The following is an 18539-nucleotide window of genomic DNA, read 5'->3' on the forward strand; positions in this document are numbered from 1 at the left end:
TCATACTCCTCTTTTATCTTTAGGGATGAACTGAGCCACTTTCCATTCTGCTCAGTATAGGAGGATTCTAAATCCCTTGATTTATAAGTAGGAAGATTGATGAACTTCTTGTTGCGATTTACAATTTGTATTATCAACAGATGTAGGGGATAGGTCTCTCTCCACCAAAAGAAAGCAACAGAGTCAAAAAGATATATTAAGAACATCGTAGGTAATTAATCAGTGCCTAAGAAACCAAATTAATCAATTCCTATTTCCCACTTGGAACACCCTCTCACTTTTAACTTGTGCTTTCTGAACTGTCAAATTTCTTTGAAATAACAGTGTGGAAATTTTCATATTTTAGGGAGTCCCTCAAAGGTATTTTTTTAATATTTTGTGACTTTTCTTGTTTTTAAAATAAATGTCTGGTCAGGACCCTGGTATATTTTACTCAAGATATATCAAAATTTTATCCCTTTGACCTTTCATACAGCTTCCCAAATAACCTATGGGACAGGATTTTGCCACTATAAGACAGATGATATAAGATATGTGTTCCAAAATATGTTTCTAAAAATGTGTTATTTGTGGAAGAATAAATAATAAAATAATAGAAGCACTAAGATAAAAAAAATGTATAGTAAGAGAATCATGTTGATGCTGCTATAAGAGAATTTGGTGGATCAAACTGCACAATATCCCCAAAACAGATGTCTCTAAGAAGATTATCCATCATTATGACCTAGTTCCATAATCAGGCTCTACCTTGATATTTTACTTAAAAAATGGATGTGGAATATACACAATTTATGCTTAACTGCTGCAGTAACATTGATAAAATATTGACCTAAAAATAATCAAAACTCACAGCAAAGGAATGAATATATGAATAAAGTAAAATATGCTTTTCTCTGGAAAATAAAGCTAGAATACACAATAATAAATTCTGAAAAAAAGTAGCTGGGAATGGCTTATACCACATAAAAGTAAATGTCATTCAAGCACATTAAATAATAAAGTTTCTGAAATAATCACCTAGCCAGAGAGTTTGGGCTGACACAAATAATTGGTACATGCAGAGAAAAAAATAATTTTAAATTCAAAAGAGCTAGCAAGATAATAAAGAAAAATAAATAATTTTTTTCCAGAATAACTTAAACAACATCTGTAGAAATTCCTAATAACTAAACTCAGTGGTTGAAATAGTTTTTAATTCTTTCCAATTTTTTTGCAAGACTCAAAGTGGTCTCATCCTAAAGTTGCATGGATAGAAAACTTGTAAAGGCAGAATTATTTTAAAAAAAATTTTTTTTAACGTTTATTTATTTTTGAGACAGAGAGAGAGAGCATGAATGGGGGAGGGTCAGAGAGAGGGAGACACAGAATATGAAACAGGCTCCAGGCTCCGAGCTGTCAGCACAGAGCCCAATGCGGGGCTTGAACTCACGGACCGTGAGATCATGACCTGAGGCGAAGTCGGCCGCTTAACCCACTGAGCCACCCAGGTGCCCCAAGGAAAAATTATTTTTAAAAAGTCATATCTTACAACATCTGAACAGGAATACTAAGCAACAATCTAGTTTTGTAACATGAACATCCAGACCATGTTTTGCTTATTATAATTCATGGATGCTTCTTGAGATTACACGGGTAGGCAGCCATAAAATAATGGTTTGATGCAGTTACCATTTTATGACAGGTATCACAAGCAAACAGAGATGAACTGTCCATTTTTAGTAGTTTGCAAGGAGTTAAAGAAATAAAATCAGAAAAAAAAAATCAAATGGTGCCCAACTGCATCAAATGAGCAGTAATCATGAATGCTTACCTAGCTCTTTCTGTTCTACTTAACACCCAAAACTTATGCAAAAAACATGAATAAAAAAGACTTCTACTTATATAGTTTCCAAGAGAAATTTCTTCCTCTTTTTAGCAATTCAATAGCTTTCAGCAGTAGGTGAGGTGAAATGATACTATTTCCATTTTATAAATAGAAAATTAAGTCAAGAGAAGCTGTGATTTTTTTTTTCCCCTGGTCATAGGGCTACAAATAAGGGAAGATTATCTAATTCCCAGTGTCACTGTTACCAACACCCCAAACATGGCCATTTCTTATGAAATGTGAAAGGCTCTGCTCTATTACAAATTGAATTCATAGGCCATTTGTAAACGCAGATTCACATGCTACTGAGGTAGTTATGGACTACTGTCATACTTCACAGATAATTTACGGAAAAGATGAATAGAATGGTTCTTTAACCACATGTGAACATGCCACCAGTAGGTTTAACTTAACAAAGATCACTTTAGGGCAAGAAGGGTAAAGATTCCTAAGCCTCCTGGAGTCTAAGGGAGGTGAACAGAGAATAATGAAAACAATTCTGGAGAAATTTCAAACATGGAGGAAATACCTAAACTTTTTCAATGGCACTAATAAAATGGGAGCGATTATGCTATGGTACAGACTGTAATGAGTTAATTTAATGTCATAAATCAGGAATTATCACATACAATATGGGAATATTAAAGAAAGAACATTATACTCAAAGGAAATTAAGACCTCAATAATGTATATGGTGCTAAGGCTATAGAAAAAAAATATTTATACACACATACACAAATCTTGCAATTAAAATAGAGTGATCAGTTCGGTTAACTTCAAAAACTACTTAAGGAGTAAAAATCATGACAGTAGTGTGTCAGAAAAGTAATTTATTAAGATAGTAAGCTGTGTTTTTTTGTCCCCAGATTTCAAAGCCATATTCAAATCAGGCTAACTATTCTCTATTTCCTTGTCTTAGGAATTTTTTTTTGTAAAATAAATTCGCACATTGTGGATTTTATGAGAGGAACCCTAAAATAATTCCCAGTCTGGAAGAGGCTGGAGGCTGGCAGTCCTGAAAATTGCAGAGACTCCTGTATGGCCTAGTAATGCCCTGGGCAAGCAGCAAAAACTTTGAGGATAGCTGTGTATAGGTGCAAGGAGACTGTGTAAGGGCAAATACAAATTAAAAAAAAAATTGAAAGAGACCCCATTCTCTTTGTTCAAAATAAGGGAAGAGAGCATTTACATTAGAAAATTTTTAAGTTCTTTCTCTGTCTCTTTGTATGTGTTTTATTTAATGTTTATTTATAATTTTGAAAGAGAGAAAGAGAGCATGCAGGAGCAGCAAAGGGGAAGAGAGGGGGAGACAGAAAGAATCCCAAGCAGGCTGTAAGCTGTCAGTGCAGATCCCCATGTGGGGCTAGATCTCAAGAACCCTGAAATCATGACCTGAGACAAAACCAAGAGTTGGACGCTTAACCGACTGAGCCACCCAGGTGCCCCTGAAATGTATGTGTTTTAAAAGCTAAATAAGCCTCTTGCCAGCCTTAAGACCCAGGAATATCTTTTCCAAGGACCTGGAGCCATTTCTTTGAAATGTAATCATTAAGGAAGACAGTACCCCTCTCTGAGTTTCTGCAGGAAGGTAGGAGGCTAATTTCTTCTGATGCCTATCTCCAAGTTGCCATAAAAATATATGAGAAGTTTATTTTACCTTTGGATAAATCCAATTAGTTGATATAGGTGGTCACCTTATTTATCAGATAAATTTAGGATAAACTATGTGTGACCAATAATGCAATCAAATCCTCTTACTTAAGGAGTAGTTACTGTTTATCTTGAGGATAAATATGCAGTGGGTTCTATCTGCCTGTCTGTATAAAGGGGTGAGATTTCTGTCTTTGCAATCTCTTAGTGCATTGCCTGTGGTGTGCATCATATTCTAGTTTAATGCTTACTCAATAATAAAACTGTTTCATTTCCCTTTTACCTTTGTAGAGAGATTTTTCTGGATTGAAAGAAAACTTTGCTTTTAATTTTATTTCTCCAAAAGCTGGACCAGAGACACACAGCCTCTGCTTCATCAGGATTGCCATGTTCCAAGTATGGGATAGACCTGGAGACTGGAGGAGCCTTTACAATGCTTTGGTAACGTATACATAAGTCATACCTCTGGGGGGTGGGGTGGGAAGTACAGGGTTAGGAGAATTAAACTTCAGTGATTATGGAAAGTGAATTTCCTATTGGTCTCGCAGGATGAGATCTCACAAGCAGAATTAAATTAATGAAAGTAAATTAAGATGATCCAAGTGACTTTGTATACATATTATACAGTTAATACTACTAAAATCTGGAAAGTAGAACACAGTTCAGCATGTGACACAGTATACACAAATTAAGAAGAAAGAAAGCCTTCACTGCACATACCCACATTAGCCTACAGCACGAAAGAATACAGGTCACAGTAGGGAAGTGATATTGGAGCTCATAAATCAAAAACAGCTTACATTTTTGTTGATGCTAACAAGAGACATAAAGAATTAAGATCAATAAGCACAAAAATATATGGAGAAAGTATTTCTGGTAATGGGGCATTATACATTGGGATGGTGTTCCCTCTCTGATAGTAGGAAAGTAAGAAGACATGAGTACAGAGAAGCTTTGAAAAGGAATTTTGGGTCTTCATTCTCAAAATTATGCAAGCTGCAAAAGCAATACAGAATCATGTTTTTAACAAATAATCAGAAAGCTAATTTTAGTAACATGTATATAAATGAAACTTGGTAGTCAAAGAAAATAAGGAAATCTAAGTATTTATATACACTTTTAAAATTTTTCCACTACTGAAAAGCAATTCTCTCACATTTAAAAGAGAAAAGGAAGAAGAAAATTTAGCATTTATAGTTTTATAATAGTCTGTTAACTATTAAAAGATAATTCTTTCTAAAGGTACCTGAGAACTTCTCATCTTCTTAAACTTGTAATATTGTCACAATTTATCAATTTTTTATGAAATTTTAATTACTTAAGGGCAAAAACCAAGGATATGCATAATAATAAGTATATTATCAAGGAAATATGTTTGTTTCATTTTATGATAAAATATAGATACCTTATTATAATAAAAAGTTTATATATGTTTGAGTTGGATAGTGAGAGCTATGATTTATCAAATGCTAATCATATATTTAGTTTTCAAATTTACACATCAAAGTCCTTATGATAATTTCTACTATTAATAAAAAGGGACTCCAGTTGGATGGCATATTCAAGAATCTATGATTTAATAAAAATAACCACAGATACAAATATGTACACATATATACGTACATATAAGTTCTTTTGATAGTTAATATAATGCATGATATATTAGAAAATTACTTAATTGTATATTAAATATCAATGTTGTATATTATTATACATATGTATAATATATACTTTATTAGTGTTTATTATATGCCAGATAGTTTACTAAAGCTTTGACATATAATCATCTTATTTAATGTTTATTAGCCAGTGAAAAATGTATTCTCTCTCACACGCACATTTTTAGTAAGTAAGAGATACAGCAGATAAAGTTAATAATGCAATGAGACAAATTGCTCCTTTTGTTCCATGCAGGAGTCAGCAGCCTACAGCCTGAGGGCCAAATCCCTCCTGCCATCTCTTTTTGTATAGCTCAGGATCTAAAAACAATGATGATGATTATTAAAATAATAAGAGTAGTAATAATAATAATAATAATAATAATAATAATAATAATAATAGACCTTGAGGACCACAAAGTCAAAAATACTTGCTATCTGGTCCTTTACAGAAAAAGTTTACTGATTCTATAGCATAGAGAAATTCTGAAAATTAAATAATTATCTATATATTTTTGCTTAGGGATTGCATAAATCTTTTTCTATTCCTACTTAACATTCTTGTGACATAGCTGAGGTGACCGTGGAGGCCATCTAAACTAGATGTGGTACGTGCATCATTGAAGCTCAGGGTTAGTAGCAAAAGGGCCAAATGAAACAGCAGAGGTTGCACATGGTGGCCAGTGCTGGGTGACACATCATCTGTAGATCCTGATGGCCCCTCCCAGCAGTGCTGTGAAGACTGAGGGAATCTGCCCACAGAGCACAGGTCCAGAGGTGCCTGGAGCCAGCGCGTAGTGACATCAGTGACTCATGCAGGCAGTGGGTAGGACAGTGGAGCAGCAGGGAGGGTGCAGACTCTGAGCCTAGACAGGAGTAGCACTAACCCTGGTTTGAGTCCCCCTCTCTGGGCCTCAGTGTCTTATCTGTAAGTGGGGGGGAGGGGCAGTTAGACCAACCTTGTAGGGCTGAGGGAGCACATCAGTGACAAACCAGCAAAGAACTGCAGCTCAGAGCACATGTCCACGTGACCATTGCATGAGGGCCTGCTCTAGTTCAGACCGTCTCAGTGGTCACATCAGCAACACCACAAGAAATTATGTTAAGTAGGAATAGGAAAAGATTTGTACAATCCCTAGGCAAAAATATATAGAAATTATATACTTATATTTTCTCATTAAGGATTACTCCTGCTAGCCATATTCTCTAGTTCTAAAATATGTTTAAACATGACTTTTGTATTTGTTTCAAAATTTAGAATTAAATATTTCAAAGATACTATGTTTAAGGCTTTCTGTGAATGCAAATAAAAAATTGGGTTCAAAAGAAAGCATCTTAATACAAGCAACTAAGGATGTGAATGATCTTCCAGCTGCAGTAGAAAGAAGTTATTTGCACTGTATACTATAAATGACATTAATTCCATAGTTGAATACGGAATAGGAGATTAGATATTTGCTACAGTAAATAGAAGAATTAACCACACAGTTTTAGACTTCTGAAATAAAATTAAAAAGAAATAACATCTGCGAAAAACATTAGAAAATCATAAAAACTGCAGTAATTTATTATGGAAGAATAGTGTATTATCCTGTAATATTCTGCTTTTTAATTTTCTAATACATTAACCAAATATCTAAGTGGGGAAAAACACTTTCCTACAGAGCACTGACAAGGCTAAATAAAGACAAGTCCAAATGTTTGCAACAAACACAATCACTTTGTAAATCTAACTTGGTATTGTGTATTTTAACTGGCTTATAAAAAAGATGGCAAAAATACAATGCATTATGTATTTGGGTCACATATTTCCAAAAATAAGCCTTCTAATAAAAGCGTGAATTAAAAGAACAGATGAAATCAGTCTCTATTAATATCTTATTTGTCTATAACGTGTTATGTATTTTATATATGACTAGGAAATCTCAGTGTCTTACATATTTTACTTTCAGCCAAATTCATATGCCTACCAAAGATACAAACTGAAGTAAATTAATTCATTCCAGTCAATAATAAAGAACTAACCAAGAAGTGTATGATGAAGAAGCATTCATGAAATGGAAACTAGATGGTTTGCAAATCTTAAGTAAATGTTCCAAAACTCAAAAATCCGATTCCATCCTTCATGCATGCACCATTCACACCTGAGGTAGGTTCAGATTTGCATTTGGCCAAGTGGAAAAAGCTTGTAGGGAGCCTCCTTTGATTCTTCCCAACTCGAGTGTTTCCAGAGCCTTGTGTAAGAAAGAACAGGACTAAATACCCTCTCATACTATTAATTTGAACAGAGTGGAGTAGGCAAAGCCAGAAGTCATTGTTTTAATAAGACAGCACCCTACAATAACTAAGTTCAGTTCTAATAATTTTGTTTTAGGAAAGAGATATGCTAAAATGCGAAATTATATTTTAGAGTTTTGAACTTTGGAATTTCAAAAAAACTCGATTGAGAAAGAAAAGGTAACAGAGAAGTGCCATTCATTCATTCAATGTTCATAGTGTGCTCTTTGTAGCATTGTGGTGATTGCTCAGCAAAATACCAAGAAAATTAAAATGAGGTCTATATCATCCAGGCAATTAGAGCAAAGTGAAGGAATTAAAACATGTCCACAAATAAAATATGAGATTTAGTATTCTCTTTAAATTTTGTTATAAACAGTCGAGACTATTTATAACATGAGAATTTATCTTAGAAGAAATTAATCACATGATTTTATTTTAAATGCCACAAGCTCTGAGATAGGTACTCTGGATTTTCAACATCTTCTCGACATTTTGATGTACAGAAAATGGCTAAACCTCTCTGGCCACACTTTTAATCTCTACCTACAAAAATTCTGCCCATAATAATTAGCATAACTATCAGTGTGGATACAAGCCCATGAAATAATGCAATTTGGAAACTGTTTTGCAGAACATTTAAAAAGTGTTAAACTAAATGAAAATAATTTATAAGGGGTGCCTGGGTGGCTCAGTTAGTTAAGCGTGCACCTTTGGCTCAGATCATGATCTTGCAGTTCCCGAGTTTAAGCCCTGTGTCAGGCTCTGTGCTAACAGCTCAGAGCCTGGAGCCTGTTTGATTCTGTGTCTTCCTCTCTCTCTGTCCCTTCCCCACCCATGCTGTCTCTCCCTCCCAAAAATAAACATTAAAAAATAAAATAAATTATAAAAGTATATTTTTTGTTCATTTGCACTGACTGAATTGTGACAAGTCAAATTCTAATTCCCTCATTTTCTCTATCACAATACCTTATTTCACCAATGAAAGTTTTTCAGTTCAACAATGAGTTTACATAATCCAAATATTTTTCTTTTCAAAATAATTTAGAGATGCATTAGAGAACAATTCCATTAATTGTTCATTGGATGTTCAATATAGTAACATGTCATAAAAGATTCCCATTATTAAAAAACATAATATAGATTACATTATATATTATATTATATATATCACATAGAATACAATCACATAAACAGATTGATAGATATATATTATATGCTATATATCTAGATATACATATATGATATATATACCATATATATAATACATATGATTATACTAGGATTCTCTAGAGAAATTAAACCAAGAGATAGATATCCATAGATATACTTTTATATATCTACAAACCTATAAATCATATTTTTTGAGTACCTATCTGTGCCAGTCATTGTTGTTGGCAATGAGAATACTGCAGAGAATAAAACAAAGCCCCCTCTTCAAAGAGCTCACAGTGAACAAATAAACAGATAGATACATTTTTTTTTGGCAAGGAAAAGTACTCTGGAGAAAAATTAAAGATAACAAATCGGAAAGGATATTCTGTGGTAGGGGAAGAGCCTACAATTTTTAATGGGGTGATTTGAGAAGATAATATTTGAGCAAAGACCAAAAGAGTTTAGGAGTGAAGGAGGGGAAGAGCATTTCAGGAGAACAAACAGCTATTCTAGGAACTCTAGGCATATTTTTGTGTAGTATGAACTAGGGACAGGAGGAAGGTACAAGCAGAAGACAGTGGGCAGGTGGGAGAGTAATGGGAGTTGAGTGTGTGTGTGGGGTATAAATCACAGAGTTTGGGTATCACTGCAAAGGTTTTGGCTTTTACTATGAATGAGATGAACAGTCGTTATAGGTTTTTGAGCAGAGATGTGACATGATTTGTTTCACATCTTAAAATAATCACTTTAGCTGAGCTTAGGCTTGGGGAGTGGAGTTTTGGAGAGCAGAAAAGAGGCCATTTGGGAAACCAATGCAATAATTCAGACTAGATATATGGTCTTGTAATAGGTCAGCAAAATTGCAGGTGGTGAAAAGAGGTTCACTCTAGATCAATTTTGAAGACAACAAGATTTTCTTATGGATTGGACATAAGATATGACAAGAAAAAAACAGAAGTCAGGAGAATTCCAAGGTTTTTGGTTTGTGGTACTTGAATAATGATGTTGCCTTTTACTTCAATGAAGACTATAGAATAAGCTGGTTTTGAAGGTAAGACCAGGAGTTGGATTTTATACGTGTTAAATCTGAGTGCTTAATAAACATCTGCAAATACATTTGACTGCCAGGCTGAGGTCTCCCTGGCCTTCCTATGCTCTAGGACAATTAGACTCTGACCTGTTACAGATACTTTAGAGCTCAGAGGCATCTGCAGTGGCTGAAGACACATATAATCAGTAGAATATGTGGAGGAAAAGAAATCTCAATTCCTGAATGATATTGAGGATATTGCCAAAGGAAAGGGGAACAGGAGTGCTAGAGTCAGCGTGGTAGAAAGTGAGTGAGAAGAACCAAGGAACCTGTCCTGAATTCCTGGCTGCATGGCTTCCTTCCCATAGCATCATGCTTATCTTTCAGAAAGCTGACCGATTAGAATCACAGAAAATGAAAGCTTTCTTATTTGTCTCAAACTAAAATTGAAAAAAGGGATTAATCTTAAATTTGAAAGATGAACCAATGAATGAAAATTTCATTTGAAAACAGTGGGACTTTTCTGAGGAACCAAAGCAAGTGTTTCTCTAAGAAACTGCCTTATTATGGGGCGCCTGGGTGGCGCAGTCGGTTGGGCGTCCGACTTCAGCCAGGTCACGATCTCGCGGTCCGTGGGTTCGAGCCCCGCGTCAGGCTCTGGGCTGATGGCTCAGAGCCTGGAGCCTGTTTCCGATTCTGTGTCTCCCTCTCTCTCTGCCCCTCCCCCGTTCATGCTCTGTCTCTCTCTGTCCCAAAAATAAATAAACGTTGAAAAAAAAAATTAAAAAAAAAAACAAAACTGCCTTATTATATATAATATTACAAAAATTAGACAAAGTTCACATGAAAAACCTCCACAATTCATACTCTTTTATAAAAAAATTTTAAACTTTTATTTATTTGTGAGGAATAAGTTTAAGAATTCTCTGAGCTTTCCTCAATGGGTTAACAAGGCTTAAGGCGGAAAGCTGCCACAGGGCGAAAATGCCCAGGATAGAACAAAGCATAGAGCAGAAAGCCTCTTCCACAGGATTAAAGCGTCTGAGAACAGGTAGAGGCAGAAAGTCTCTGTCTGCTGCAGGGTGAAAGAGCCCAGAGCTAATTATAGAGAAAAATGCCTTGTTAACCCTGAGGTAACACACTCTATCTGTTTTAGCCCCTAGAAAAGTTAAGATAAAGGCGCCTGGTGCCTGCAGTAAATGGCAGTCTGCTTGATGCGCTAAAATTTTGATTTGTCTTGACCCTAACCCCTAACATCGCATATCTTCAAAAACCCCTTTTCTCTCACACACGAGTTTAGGGTTACTGTTTTATTGTTTCTTTCTGCATGTCCATCATGTATGTAAGCCTTCTGATCCTAATGCATACGGAGAAAGGACACTTACTCAGGGCTCTTGTCTCCTCCCAGACATTAGCCTCTCTCATATTCAATTCTGCATCCCCTCTCTTACTGGACAAGAGAGCACTCCAGACTCAAAGCTTACAACATTTATTTTTGAGAGAGTGCAAGTCGGGGAGGGGCAGAGAGAGGGGCACGAGGATCCAAAGTGGGCTCTGCAATGGCAGCAGCAAGCCTGATGTGTGGCTTGGACTCACGAACTATGAGATCATGACTTGAGCTGAAGTTGGACACTCAACCTACTAAGGTACTCAGGAACCTCACAAAATTAATATTATTAAGTAGTTCTGAGAAAACATTTCTTCCATGGAAACAGGACAATCTGATATCAGAACGTTTTGCTTTCAGATGAATGAAAATTCATAAGGAAGCATAATCAGGTAAGAATAGCTCCGGGATTTTGAAAAATATTAAGTATGATGAAGATGAAAAAAGATAGGAGAAGATAAGTATAGGAAATTCAGCATACCTATAATAGAAAAGAGGGCAAAACAGGAGAGAAACAATCAAGGAATGATCAAGTTAACTTAATTAGCTGAAGAAAAGCAGATACCTTAAGATTAAAAACACACACACACAACTAGGCAACATCGATAAAGACACTGACAGTTAACCATATCTGTATAATTTTTTCTTTTCTTTTGATGATATAGTAACTTAAAGATATCCGAAACAGTCTCCTCAAAATAGTTCCTCTTTTTAAAGATTAGTTTTGAGGTAGAAACACAAGATGTGCTCATTATAGGCCCACCTCAGAGATATTGCAGGTTTGGTTCCAGAGCACTCCAATGAAGCAAATCAAATGAAGTTTTTTGTTTGTTTCCTGGTGCATATAAAAGTTACGTTGACAGTATACTGTAGTCCATTAAGTGCACAATAGTGTAGATGTATATAAAAAAAGACCTTAATTTAAAAAAACACTTTATCACTAAAAAATGCTAATCATCATCTGAGTTTTCAGTGAGTTGTAATCACTGATCACAGATCGCCGTAACAAATATGACAATAATGAAAAAGTTTGAAACATTGCAAGGATTAGCATATGTGACACAGACACACAAAATAAGCAAATGTTGAAAAAAATGGTGCTGATAGACTTGCTTGACACAGAGTTGCCACAAACCTTCAATTTGTAAAAAATGCAATATCTGTGAAGTGCAGTAAAGTTATAGCACAATAAAATGAGGTATAGCATGCCTGAATACCTTCTTAACTTATTTTATATAATCACTATTATATTTTTTACACCATGTCCTGTAACTCATCTTGATATCCTAACTTTCACTATTGACAAAATTGAATGTAAAGCATTGATAGGGGAAAAAGAGAATCAGACATAGGGTAAAATGAGAGGCAGTAACTTGTAGTCAACACACAATAAAAGCTTAATCTAGAGAGAAGAAAAGAAAGAAGAACCAAGAAAAGAGAGAGCTCAAAGGAAAAAAAAAGAAGAAAACATATTATTCTGGTAGATAGAAATAAAAAGTTTAGTTAAGTGACAGTGTTGATAATGTTTCCTGAAATAGTTCAGTGGTGACGTATGGTCCAAGAAGGATGATTTAAAAACAATTGAACTGGACTGACACACAAAAAAATGCTAAGGATGTTGTGGAATCTCTCATATAAACTGCCCAGGATTAGGCCTTGTTATCTAGTGTTTAAGAAACACATGCCTAATAAACGTTAGTTGGTTTCTAGGAAGAATTTTCTGCAGCTACTAATATTAACATTTCATAGATATATAAAATGTCAGAGTTGGAAGTTATAATCTTATTTAATTCACATTTTTCCAACAAACATGAATTGGGTACCTAGTGTGTGTTAAGCAGCATACTCATGGTTGATTATTCAAGGTAGTGTTTATTCTTTCCACAACTGCAAGAAAGTCACTAATCAATAGAATATATTATAATAAAGGTGTATAAAAGGTGTAGAAAGCTAACTCTAACTCTGTTTGAGACACTCAGGGAGGGCTTCATGTGGGGGATGACATTTGAGTTGCTCTTGGCATTTGGAAAACTACTTTTCATCAGTTGATCAAGATTATTTTGAAAGATACTGAAAGAAACTAAGCAAGGGTATGAAAATATAAAAGATCGAGATATATGGAGGGAAGGTCATAGCATTGTTAATTTGTAAATTAATCCAAACTGCATTTGATGCATGAATATCCTCTACAAAACTCCCAACAAATGGTCCTCTGATATCTAAAAAGAATTTAGGCATATCTAGCAACTGTAAATTTTAAGCACCAAAATGTGTAGATTTGAGAAGAAATATTCTTATGACACACAAAACAAAATAATTGTAATGAGTAATAATTTTTTAACCATGTCTTACAGTAAAGAATAATAACAACAACAAATAAGGAAAACATCAAAGAATTTGAGTAAAGCAAGAAATATCTATGATCATCTATTCCAATCACCAACCTGAGGCTTGACTTGCTGTCCTTCCTGAAAACCTTCTTTGATACTGTCCATCAAGTGCACCTACTCTCTGTGATTGTCCTATCTGGTTTCACTTGTACCAAAAAACATAATTGCACACTCCGTTCAAAGACTAGCACTGTTGGTCTTCTGTGTTTTTATGTAGTTTAAAGACACAGACATTTTCCGATTCCCAGAAGTTACTGAAGGTAACTTCAGGTGTAACATTTTCCAAAGGTGAATCTTCTACTTTCACCCATATAATTTGCTGCAACAGCACTTTATTGGCCAATAACAACACCTGATTGATTTTTATGAAAATCAAATCTTTTACAACACAGGTGTTCACAAAGTAAATGCACAGTTATTTTTCTATTATTTTAAAGTGATTCAAATGGAATTTTGAAAAAAATATTTGCTGTTGAAGTTTATGTGTGAAAAGAATCTATTGCATATACATATTATACAACAACAAAATAAGCTAATTAATACATTTATTAAGTTTCATAATAAGGAAATATATGAAAAAAAGGATTTCTTAAAGGCTTAGGTGCCTAACTCCAAGTTATGACTACCAGATTTAGAACATATTAAATTTTATTAAGTACCTGCAAAACAACTCTACTAACTTTACTTTATTATATTTTTTGTTTTATTATTTTTTTTAAGTAGGCTCCATGCCCAACACTGAGCACAAGGTGGGGCTTGAACTCACAATCCTGAGATGGCTATCAGAGGTGAGATCAAGAGTCAGATGTTCAACTGACTGAATCACTCAGGTGCCCCTGAATGTAATAGCTTTAAGATATGTTTTACAAAGTTTTGAGGATATATTCAAATACTTCTAATACACAGAATATGAAAAAATGGTCATGGTCTTGTGGTTTGTAAGCAAATGGGTACATGATACTTTTGACACTAAAGGGTTTCAGTAGGGATGTTGACAGAATTACCAGATGGTTGAGGCAGGGGAAAAAAAATCACCAGATGGTTGTCATCCTATATACAAGGAGGAAATTTTGAGGAATTATACTTTATTTAATATAACATTAAATAAAAATTATTATGCAACAACATAAACACATAATTATTTTGAATATATAAATAATAAGCTCACAGAAGTAACTTTTATATTAAATTAAACAGAAAGAATCCATTTTGGTATCTATCACTATAAAAGTGCATCTTTTTTAAATGATTGAGAGTTGAGTTTGAAAAAAAAATATTACATTGGGGTACCTGGGTGGCTCAGTCGGTTAAGCATCTGACTTTGGCTCAGGTCATGATCTCGAGGTTTGTGAGTTTGAGCCCCACATCAGGCTCTGTGCTTACAGCTCAGAGCCTGGACCCTGCTTCAGATTCTGTTGTCTCCCTCTCTCTCTGACCTTCCCCAACTTGTGCTATGTCTTGCTCTCTTCTAAAAGTAAATAAACATTAAAAAAATTATATATAAGTTTACTCATGGGAAAAAATCTATGAATGAATAAGTGAATGGGAAAAATGAATAAATAAATTAGTGAATGGATGTGTTAAAACACAACTATCAGAATCTATTTGAGGGGCACTTCTAAAATAGCAATGTAAGGAGCTCTGCAGGCTCCCTCTCTGGAAAACAACTATAAATAGTGAAAATTACTTTAAGAAAACAGCCATCTGAAGTCCCTGGAAGTGGTCCAAAGGGCATATCGCAAATGGAGAAATGTTTATTTGAGGAAATCTACTAAATCTCCATAAGAACAGTGAGAGTCTGTGGCATTTGAGTCACAACTTATTCCCTTCCTCGTTCCCTTCTAGCTAAGCAAGATTGATGTTCTATTCTGAGTGGATGTAGCCAAGAAAATTGTCTCCCCCACCCTGATGCACCCCCAGTTCCCAGTCAAGGGCCATAGTATCTACCCGAGAAGTTGCACACTGCAGGGGAAATATGTTTGACTGAAATAGTACAGCCAACTCACTAAACAAATAAAGACGCAAACAAGCAAACAAACAAAAAAGTCCCAGGAGTGGGGACAGGGATCACACACAGATTTGCTACAATGTTTTATCTGAAATGACCAGTAATCAACTATAAATTCATGAGACATGCAAAAAATACAGTAAATGTGTGACTCACCAAAGGGGGGTGGGGAACAGGCAACAACCCTTCTTTGAGAAGGCCCAGAGGTTGGGAATATCAGACAAAGACATTAAAGGAGCTATGATCAGTATGTTCAAAGAACTAAAGGAACCATGCTCAAAGAATAAAGGGAGTTATAATAATGTCTCATCCAATACAGAATATACGTTAAGATATACAAATTATTAAAAACTAAGATGATTCTTGAGGTGCCTGGGTGGCTGAGTTGGTTGTGTCCAAGTCTTGATTTCAGTTCAGGCTATGATCACATGGTTTGTGAGACTGAGCCCCACATGCACTCTCTCTCTGCCCCTCCCTCTCCCTCTCTCTCTCTCTCTCTCTCTGAAGATAAAGTAATAAATTTAAAATTTTTTTTAAATTTAAAAAATTTAAAAGATGACTCTGGAATTGAAAAGTACAATAACTAAGATAAAAAAATTCATGACAGGGGCTCAACATTAGATTTAAGCTGGCAGAAAAAAGGATCAAAAATTCAAAGCAATAAGGGCTGAAAAACTTCCCAAATTTGATGTAAAACATTAAACTACATCTAAAAACTCAATGAACACAACTAGGAAGAACACAAAAAGGTCCATAACCTGACACATAAACATGGTAATAAATGTCAAAAGCTGGGAAAAATAAATTCTTGAAAATAGCAAGAGAAAATAGACTGGTCATATACAAAAGACTCTTAATAAAATTAACAACTGACTTCAAATAAAAACAATGGAGGTCTGAGGCAGTGCGATGACATATTTGAAGTGCTGAAAGAAGTAAAAGAAGCTGTCAACCAAGAACCTTACATCTAGCAAAACTAACTTTAAAGAAATAAAAGTGAAGTAAAGGCATTCCTAAATAAACAAAAGCTGATAGAATTCATTGCTAGAAGACTCATTTTAAAGAAATACTAAAGGAAATTCTTAAGGCTGGAAGTGACACTAGAAAATAATATGAACTCATGCGAAAAAACAAAAAAACTCTGGCAAAGTTAATTATATAGGTTATTATAAAAGTATTATCTCATTTTTCTTCTTTACCTTAAAGATTTTTAAAAAAGCATAAAGCAACATTAATATACTAGTATTGTTAAACCTGTAACATATGGAAGTCAAATATACTTGGCACAAAGGAAGTGGGTGAAAGCAATGTTGCACTGGAGTAAGGAAAGGACACCAGATGGTAACTTGAATCCACAGGAAGAAATGAAGAAAATAAAAAATAGTAAATAAGAATATTATATAACAAATCCTATAAATATACACTTACTCTTATTTCTTCTCTCAGCTTTATTAATTTTTTTTTTAACGTTTATTTATTTTTGAGACAGAGAGAGACAGAGCATGAACGGGGGAGGGTCAGAGAAAGGGAGACACAGAATCTGAAACAGGCTCCAGGCTCTGAGCTGTCAGCACAGAGCCTGATGCGGGGCTCGAACTCACGGACCGTGAGATCATGACCTGAGCCGAAGTCGGCCGTTTAACCGACTGAGCCACCCAGGTGCCCCCTCTCAGCTTTATTAAAATACATAAAATCATATAAAGTATTACTTTTTAAAATGTTAAAAATTACATTTTTAACATATACAGAGATAAAATTTATTAAAATAATGGCAAAAAAAGGGGCAAGAGGGAATAGATCTATATATAATTAATATTTATATCTTTTATTGTAATTAAGGTAATGTGAAAGTAGATTCCTGTAAGTTAAGATGCATATTGGAAACCCTAGAGACACAAAGAAAATAACTCAGAAAATGTAATGAAAAAAATCACTGAAATATTAAAACATGACTAGAAAATACTAATTTAATGCATAAGAAGGCAGTGAAGAAAGAATGGAGGAACAAAAAATGAGATATATAAAAAAAGGAAAACAAAAGACAAATACAACCATATTAATAATATTAAACATGAATGAATTATAAATCCAATCACAACAGCAGAGATTGTCAAGTTGTCTTTAAAATAAACAAACAAACAAGACCTAAGTATATGCTGTTAATATGAGACACACGTTAGATACAAAGACAAAAGTAGATATAATTAAAAGGATGTAAAAAGGATATACCATGTAAAAAGCTACCATAAGAGAGCTAGAGCGACTTTAGTAATATAGACAAAATACACTTTGTTTATTTGTAATATACTCCCCAATAGCGGCCACAATAATAGGGAATCTATCTGCTAATGAAATCTGGCAGACATCAGGGATATATTGAAAGTTGAGTGGCAGAGAATAGAAAATCTGGTTGTTACTTAGTCTTTACGTGTATCTGTTTACATGCTACTAAAAGCTCATGTCCCTCAAGAAAATATCTCATACACAGAGAAAGAAGAACAGCCCTTTCATGCTGGGCTTCAGTTCGTGTGTTAATTTTGGACCTATGGCCGAGTGGTAAATCTGCTGAGGATGCTAGTTCTTTCTGCATATTTAAAAAATAGTCTTAATTATTATGTTGCATAATAATTAAAAAAATACAAGTAAAAAAAAATCTCTTACTTGTATGTACCCTAGGGATAGCTAGTCTAGAAAGACAGATATTAGATTCTAAGTTATGTTAAATTCAACAGAGCTCCTGTTCTTATTCATATAGATTAATAAATACATTATTCTAACACAAAGGACAAAAAGAATCCCTAGAGAATGAAAAAACTGAACTTCTAATACTTTGAATATACTAGCCTTTTACGAAAAAAAAAAAAACTTTCTTGAGAAATTGCTAACTTAGAAGCATTTTTATGTAAGAATCTAAATCCACACAATCAAAATGAATCTTTGGAGATATCAAACCAGTCTAATAATTTTTACTTAAAAATAGTTTCATGAAAAGCATGATGAGATACTATATCACTTGACATGCAACAAGAATGGCTAAAAAAATACAGACAATAACAAGTATTGATGAGTGTGAAAAAATTGGAACTTAAAAACTGCTGTGTAGCTCTTAGGGAAAACTGT

The 18539-nt window shown here is 34.4% G+C and overlaps 1 protein-coding gene across 20 annotated transcripts in view; it reads right to left on the reverse strand.

Moving 5' to 3' along the window:
• RIMS1 (regulating synaptic membrane exocytosis 1) overlaps positions 1–18539 on the reverse strand; it is a 489827-nt gene that overhangs the window by 265664 nt on the left and 205624 nt on the right. The window lies entirely within an intron of this gene.

Source organism: Panthera pardus, unplaced genomic scaffold (genome assembly GCF_024362965.1).
Source record: "Panthera pardus isolate Hobbes unplaced genomic scaffold, ASM2436296v1 HiC_scaffold_17, whole genome shotgun sequence".
NCBI classification, from domain to species: domain Eukaryota; kingdom Metazoa; phylum Chordata; class Mammalia; order Carnivora; family Felidae; genus Panthera; species Panthera pardus.